Genomic DNA, 7,965 nt, shown 5'->3' with positions numbered 1-7,965 from the left:
GAGAGTATGATAGTATTAAAGGAACATCGGAAAAGGTGCATAAGAAAAGGCGAAAATTTCATAAAATATGGTGGTGAATACCTCTCTAGTTGGATGAGTCACATGAAGATCGTTGGAATTATGTTCCACCACGTTGGCTATTCCCTCCCCCTAGTCCTTTCTTATTTCAAACATAATTGTGAGGTATATAGTTTCTTCTTTCCTCTTTAACTTACAAGTTGACAAGAAGGACATAAAAGAGGCGGATGGGATTGGGACAATCCTATGGACTGATAGGGGCAAGATGGTGGATGCGGAAAATGAAGCATCTTCTAATTTTGGATAAGCGTACATGATTTTGGTAGTAAATCAACGAGAGTGAGATGGTTGATGTGGATTAATGAAACACAAATTCATGTTTTTGATAAGGATAAGTGTTGGTGGTGTGGGGGTTGAAGCATAGTCTCTTCAGAAGACTAGACTCATTTAGTTGTTTGTACGTACAGGATTTTGGCGGTAATCGGCGAGAAGTTTGATGTGGAATTGAAGAAGCAAAATGCATGTTTTTGATAAGGATGAGTGTTGGTGGTGTGGGGGTTGAAGCATAGTCTATTTAGAAGACTAGACTAATTTATTTGTTTGTATGTACAAGTTTTGGCAGTAATCGGCAAGAAGTTTGATGTGGACTTGATGAAGCAAATTGTATGTTTTTGGATAAGGATGAGTGATGAGGGTGGGGGGGGCGAAGCAAACTCTCATGAGGGGATGAGGAAATAAGACTCATTGTATTGTTGTATGTGCAGGATTTTGGTGGTATTCAGCAAGATGGATGATGTGGACTTAAGGAAGTAGAATTTATGTTTTGGATAAGGATGAGTGGTGATGGTGTGGGGGTTAAAGAATAAGCTCATGAGGAGAGGAGGGAACTTGACTTAATTTGTTGTTGTATATACAGGAATTTGGTGTAATCCGGCAAGATGGTTGATGTGGAAAGAGGAAGCATAGTTGTTGACATTACAGTCACAAATGTGAATAGTGGTTCTCTTGAAAAAACAAACAAAGTAGTTGATCTTCTTCAAATCTTAGATGTACAGGTTGAAGAAGTATTGAATGCCTCATAACTATGACCTAAGAGGACTTCTTTCTTAATAGATCTACTTTTGTTGTTGTCTATGGATATGGATACCTTGCAATGTGTTTAGGGAATAGATTGTAATTGTTGGATTGTTTTCTCTATGTTGGAGTACATAGATTTGTTTCCTCGGCCATTATCTTACACAAGACGCGTTGGGGAAAAAATACTTTGTATGTTGAACCGTTATGACCTTTCTATATAACTGATGGGCGGATATTTTGTTTTGAAAAAAAAAAACTTTTGTACTTAGGTCCCATGGGTCAATATTGGCCTCTCTATGGACATTAAAAAAACTATCTTTATATATATTATCTTTCTTTTGCACAAAGTTTGATTATTGTAAAGATAAATGATAATGAAGAATATGTCCATTAAATCATGAGATTATTCTTTCCCTTATTCGCATATGAACTAGCAATTTGCACATAAGACTGATTTCGTTAAAGTACACAATATGTTAAACATGCTACGACAACGTGGAAGCATTGTGCATAGTATCCTTGTTTTGATTGCTTTCTTTATGGTTTTGATGTTATCTTTTTTTCATGCAATCCTCACATATGCCCATGTTATTAAAACTCCCATGTCATAAGTGAAACATCTTTGTTTTTTCCTTGTTTTCCTCCCAACAATCCCAGCCACCTGAGTTTACCTTGTAGACATCCCATTTAAATGGCCCAATATTCTTATCTTCCTAATCATGTTTTCTCACATTTCTCAAGTGCAAAGTTCGCACAAACGATTACTTACTATTGAGTGACCCATTTTCATATAATGTTATAATTGATGGAGTTATTGCCCGAAACATTACTACAATCCAAAAAGCTTTTCCTTTTTAAAAGATGACAATGTGATTGTAGAACCAATCACACACTGAAGTTTTCTTCTAGTTTAATTAGTTTTACAAGTTTTAGTCTAGAAAAATTCCATGCATCATCAAAAGAGTTTGAATAAAATAATTGCTAGAAGATTGAGTTGTATAAATAAGAAGTTGAAATTAGAGGATTTGAATGGTTACATTAAGGATGCCCAAAAGAAATCTTTATTCGTAGAGCCCGGAGGTTTTAATTTCCATGGTTGTTGTTATCATGAATATTCACGATATCTTTAGTCGACTTTCGATGGTACTCTAAGACTTCAAAGGTACTATATAAGAATGCAAGGGAGTAGCTTGATTAGCAACAACCACAACGATTAATTACGCCTTCTATATAGTAAAAGTAACATCCTCTTTAGAAATATTGTCATGGGCAAGATGGAGTTGCAACAAGGCCTATTTTTGTGGGTTTTGATGTTATCAGTGACATCTTTCATTTATGGGCCAACGATAATATATGCTAATGTTATTGACCCTGGTACGTGTGCTAGCATCGTAAATAGGCTTTTGTCAAGCTCGTTATGCAATGGAATTCTTGCTAGTTCGGCAATTTGTTGTAGCGCTATCTCTTCTGCGTGTGCCCCGGGTGTCCTCACTTCTTTGCCACCCTCTACCTTTAGCCCTAATGCCCTTCAGATCCTTAGGAACAATTGCAATATCATCGTCACCGGTATCCCTCCTCCACCACCCCCGCCATTTGCAGTATCATCTTGCTCAAAATTCCTTTCTACATGGTTATCTAGCATCACTTGTACTACTAATGTGGGTGTCATCAACCCAACTTCCATTTGTTGTCGCACGATTGTAGGAACGTCCATATGTGGTGTCAATGGTGTGTTGGTGCAATCCATTTCACTCACTTCTTTCACAAGCACTCAAATACAAATACTTACACGGTGTGGTATATTGGCCTCACCTCCATCCGCTCTAACTCCAACCCCAACCCCAACCCCAAATATAACCATAACTCCACCTCCCAACTCCACCTCCAACTCCACCATCTAGTGAACAAAGAACACTCCATGTTATCACTCAAACACCTCTTGCAATCACTCCCAACTCTAGGTTTTGCTACTATCCATTACACGACATGTGATTGTTAAATAAATTATATCAAGAAATAAAGTTGAGGTTACAAACATAATTGCCAATATTTTCCATTTTTCAACCCATGTAAGATTTGTGGCAGTATGTGTGTTCTATCTCTACTCAAAGTGTTGATGAACGTTAATGTCTTCACTATATTGTGCACATCCTAATAGGGTATTTATAACATAGTTGTATAAAAATATGAAGTGAATGAAACTCCAAGTTTCTCTACGATGTGTTTCTCACAACTTCACAACACATGATCTTGAGTTTGGTCACTTACAATTCAAGTGAGGGACGATGGCATTTTCAGAAGTCATGATTTTGTTGAACATCTGAAATATGAAACACCCTCTAACTGACAAGCATATCTCATATTACTATATGAAAATAAATTTCATAAGTTAGGGTGATGTGGTTTTGGTAGGTCCTAGAGTCTTAGATATATTGAAACACAAATCTAGTAAACCTTTTCTATCTTCTCTAATATAAAAGTATGTTATACCTAGAATTTAGAAACATGGTATGTAGTGTTCTTATTCAAGTATTGTTTTAAGAGTAATGTGTGTGCCATAAGCTGGAGAAACAATAATTAATAACCTAGATATATGACTTTACAAAAAAGTATATCACCATACAAAATAACCCATCACCAATCTTACAAGAGACATTAATGTCATTTGACATAAAATTATCCATGTAGAATTGTTCTACTTCTTCAAAAACTTGTTGAGCTAGCATTATATGACCATTTTTCATGTGCTCTCTTTACACATTAGAATAACATTATGCCAACTTGAATAATAAGCATATGAAAACCCTTCAAAAAAGGTCATTTTAATCTCCTATTATGAAATATTGTGCAGAATTAATTCATACGCAACAGTCAATGACGTAGCACATTATGTATAATATGCAATAATGAAAATTCGTCAACTTTGATATTCTCCTCATCTTGTAGTACCCATCTTCCACATGGAATCATGGGATTAAATTGAAACATGGAAATAAAAAATAAAGCATGTGAATCCAAGAATTTTGAAGCATGAATGGGTATGTATAAGCACTAAACAAACGTACATTATCATTCCATGTCCTTAATCAAATCTCCCTATATCTTTGTTTTATTTGTACTCCCTCTTATGTTCTTTAATAAACTTAGACATTAGTGTAAGTGAACCCCACCGGCGGAGAGTTTAATGATGATATGGTTTAATATTATTTCTACGTTACAAGGAGAGTTTGAAAGCCTTCAGGGACCCTTGGATGTGAGTGAAGAAGCTAGAGCTCGTTCCCTTTTGAAATGGAGAGGTTCTCCAATGTTGCAGATGGTGGATGACAAAGCAAAGTGGATTTATCAGCCACCACGGTGGTTTTCCCTTCCGAGTGTACCTAACATATAGATGGGTGTTGCCACGTGAAGAGATCGGAGGATGTCTATGTTGAATTCAGGTTGTATGAGGCTCACGTTGAGGGTATGCGACCAAGTAAATCTATGCTCAGCGGATGATGTGGTGATTAGGAGTTTTAGACATGTTGTTTCCTTTATACATGTTTTCTTTTTCGCCATGCAAGTTAGCCTGTAAGGTATGAGTTGTATATTATCCTATGTACATTGACTTAACTTGACATTAGTGTACTAAATGTGAACATGCTTTGGTAATCATGGTACATTATCAATATTATTGCTCCAACTTGTCCTAGTTAAAACATTCCCTTACCATAGAATAACATTAGGGAGACCAATATTCAAATCATGTTAAATTTTATGAATTACTATTTAACTCCATATTACTCATGTATAGATTTTGGATATTGTTGGAACTTGGGTTGTTGGGTAGACAATTCCACATTGATCCATCTTTCATAGTGTTCTTTTTTTTTCAAAATGAAGCTACTTTCCCATTAGTTAGGACGGATTATTACAAAAAAATTGTACAAGGGGGCTTATACACAAATCGGGGAATCTCCCTCGGATCAAGTTCAAGAAAATGAGACAGCTTACATAGCCTTTCAGACTAACTAGTTAATGTAAGTAGATACCTATAGCTAAAAATGGTGCCCTTTAGTGTTGGCTAGTATGAACCAATTCTTGGGGCCTACAACGAAGGGAGGGAGGCAGGTGAGTCGGAAACAGCCAGCGTGGGGGTTGGTAGTTCCACCTTGGGCCACTTCCTCCTTGTGTCACCATAGGCGTGTTCCACCATTTTTGCCAAAAGTGCAAACGGGCAGTGACCACGTCGTTGGAATGGCCGCAAACCTCGTCCAATTGCCCTCGTAGGCAGCTGAAGGTTAGATACATATATTCTCATAGTGTGATAAATGAAAAAGTACTTCTAAAAGTTCTTGTAATATCAAAGTTTTCCTTTGCCCAAATTTGAAAAACTTATTAACTACACATAAAAAAAACCTTTATCATCCCGGAGTTTGTATGCTAATGATAAAATAAATCTAACAACCATTAGAATCATTTCAATAAAGTAATTGCTTGAAAATTATTAGGGAACATTAAGGAAGGGAAAAACAATTATTCTTTATGAACACTTCGAGGTTTCAATTTCCATGGTTATTGTTGACATGACATTAATCATTTTTGAAATTGTTTGTTGACTTTTGATGATATTTGAAGACTTTAGAGCCATTGTTCGTGATTCTTGAAAATCCCTTCTCTTTAGTTTGTATGGCTCTTCTTTATGTTGTAAGTGGTCACGACAGTGTGACAAGTGTAAATGTGCACACTTTCGTGACTCAATTGAATGCATGGGCAAAAATGTCATCATGTGGACACCTACGCGAATGCTCAATAACTCATGTTTAATTCACACCCCAAAAAAGGAGGAAACTTATGCTCCCAAATACCCTTGAGTTTCCAACAAAAATATACGCTTTAAGGTACACCCACCTCTGCTTTAAAACCTATTCACACACACACACAAAGCACTCACTTACACATAGATACATGCGCACATGACTACACATAAGCTTAATTACATGCACTTATTTAAATTTTACACATACACATATCTTCACATTCTTATATTCACTTATCTTCTTGCCACATAACTTATCCTTATTTAAGCATACTCGCATATAGCTACAAGCCTTGCTTATGTTAAAACCAAAATGAATCATTAAGCCATGGTTTAATTGTTTGTAAAGTTGAATACTATAAAATGGTTTGGTTTCACTTCTCTTTAGTTCTAAAATTGGGGTTTATCTATTTATTTGTTTAAGTGGCTCAATTTAATTGTTTAATCGTTTTTCTGTTTTCCTAATGGTTTTTTATTTAAAAAGGTTTAATTAATTTACAAGTTACAACCATGCATTAATAATATTTTTTAAATTATTTAATTGATTTGACTTAAATGGTTTTGGTTTGGATTTTGTGATTTAATGGTTTGGTCTAGTTTTCTCTAACTTTGATGTAAGTTGTACCTTGGGTTCCATGAAGATGGCATGTGCTTTTCTAACAAGAGCCATATCCACACTATCATAGTCTTAGCATAAGTCAAGTCTCCCCTAATAAGAGGGTAGTTATCCTTCTTATATAGGCAGAACCCAGCCCCTGGTGTGTTCACATTTGACTACTTTATGTGAAGTGGTAAAGTGATAGCACACTTAATAGTCAACCAATGCCGTAGAATTGGAGGTTACAAACCATACCCTCATTCCTTTCAAAATTAACCCATATGTATCATCATAATATTAGCTAAAACTAAGGAAAACCTATATTAGTTATGGTTATGCACATAACATTCTCCCTCGAAGAACCACAAAGCTAAAATGATCGAGAGTGGCTCAAAGAAGGTGTGCCCAACGAAGATGGGCGAGCAATGCACGAAGATTGAAGAAAGGCCTTGAAGGGCCTTAGAGCGTGCAACCGAGACATAGGTGAGCTCAACCGAGGTGGTTGAGCAAGAGGCAAGGAAGGAAGAACAACATGAAAGGGAGATGGAGCGAAGGATCAAGAGTGGCCCAAGAAATATGAAATGGAGGGCCATAACATCTAAGTTCTTGGGATAGTTTTCCAAGCTTGATGGGACTCAAGCTCTAGAGGACCCAGGTAAAGTGGTGTCCCTATTCTATCCCAATTGAAGTTGAGTCCCAAAATTAATTAGGACTCACCAAGGGACCCAGTCCCAATCCCAAAGGGGTGCCACCATGGTCTGTCCAAACCTTGTCCCAATGGGTAGTTCCAACAACTAGCCAATAAATGACTAGTTCAAATGACTGTCATTGGTCTTATAGAAGGATTATCATTTCCTCGTTTTGCTCATTCGGGATTTCTGAAATTCACTCTTGGTGCTCAAGGAATGTGTTACCAATCCCAAAAGGGGTGCCACAATGGTCTGCCCAAACCTTGTCCCAATGGGTAGTCCCAACGACTAGCCAATAAACAACTAGTTCAAATGACCATCATTGGTCTTGTAGAAGGATGATCATTTCCTCGTTTTGCTCATTCGGGATTTCTTAAATTCACTCTTGGTGCTCAAGGAATGTGGTCCCAATCCCAAAAGGGGTGCCACAATGGTCTGTCCAAACCTTGTCCCGAATGGGTAGTCCCAACGACTAGCCAATAAACGACTAGTTCAAATGACCATCTTTGGCCTTATAGAAGGAGGATCATTTCCTCATTTTGGTCATTCGAGATTTCTGAAATTCACTCTTCGTGCTCAAGGAATGTGGTGGTGGTCTCCCTTTTCCCTCAACCTAAAAACATCCCCATATAATATAGTTGCTAAAATTGTCAAATCAATTGTCCTTTTCGCCTACAAATTTGTTGTGGTTCTCCATTAAGTTCATAAAACAAGAACCATTTCTCATACTCTATGTTACAACTTACACCACATCTCCCAATGCCTAAGAAACACCACCTGATATGATG

The sequence above is a fragment of the Azolla caroliniana genome, unplaced genomic scaffold (genome assembly GCF_043228905.1).
Source record: "Azolla caroliniana isolate FFs.n. ecotype wild unplaced genomic scaffold, voAzoCaro1.0.p SCAF_14, whole genome shotgun sequence".
Classification (NCBI taxonomy): Eukaryota; Viridiplantae; Streptophyta; class Polypodiopsida; order Salviniales; family Salviniaceae; genus Azolla; species Azolla caroliniana.
Note: the sequence above shows the minus strand (reverse complement) of the source record.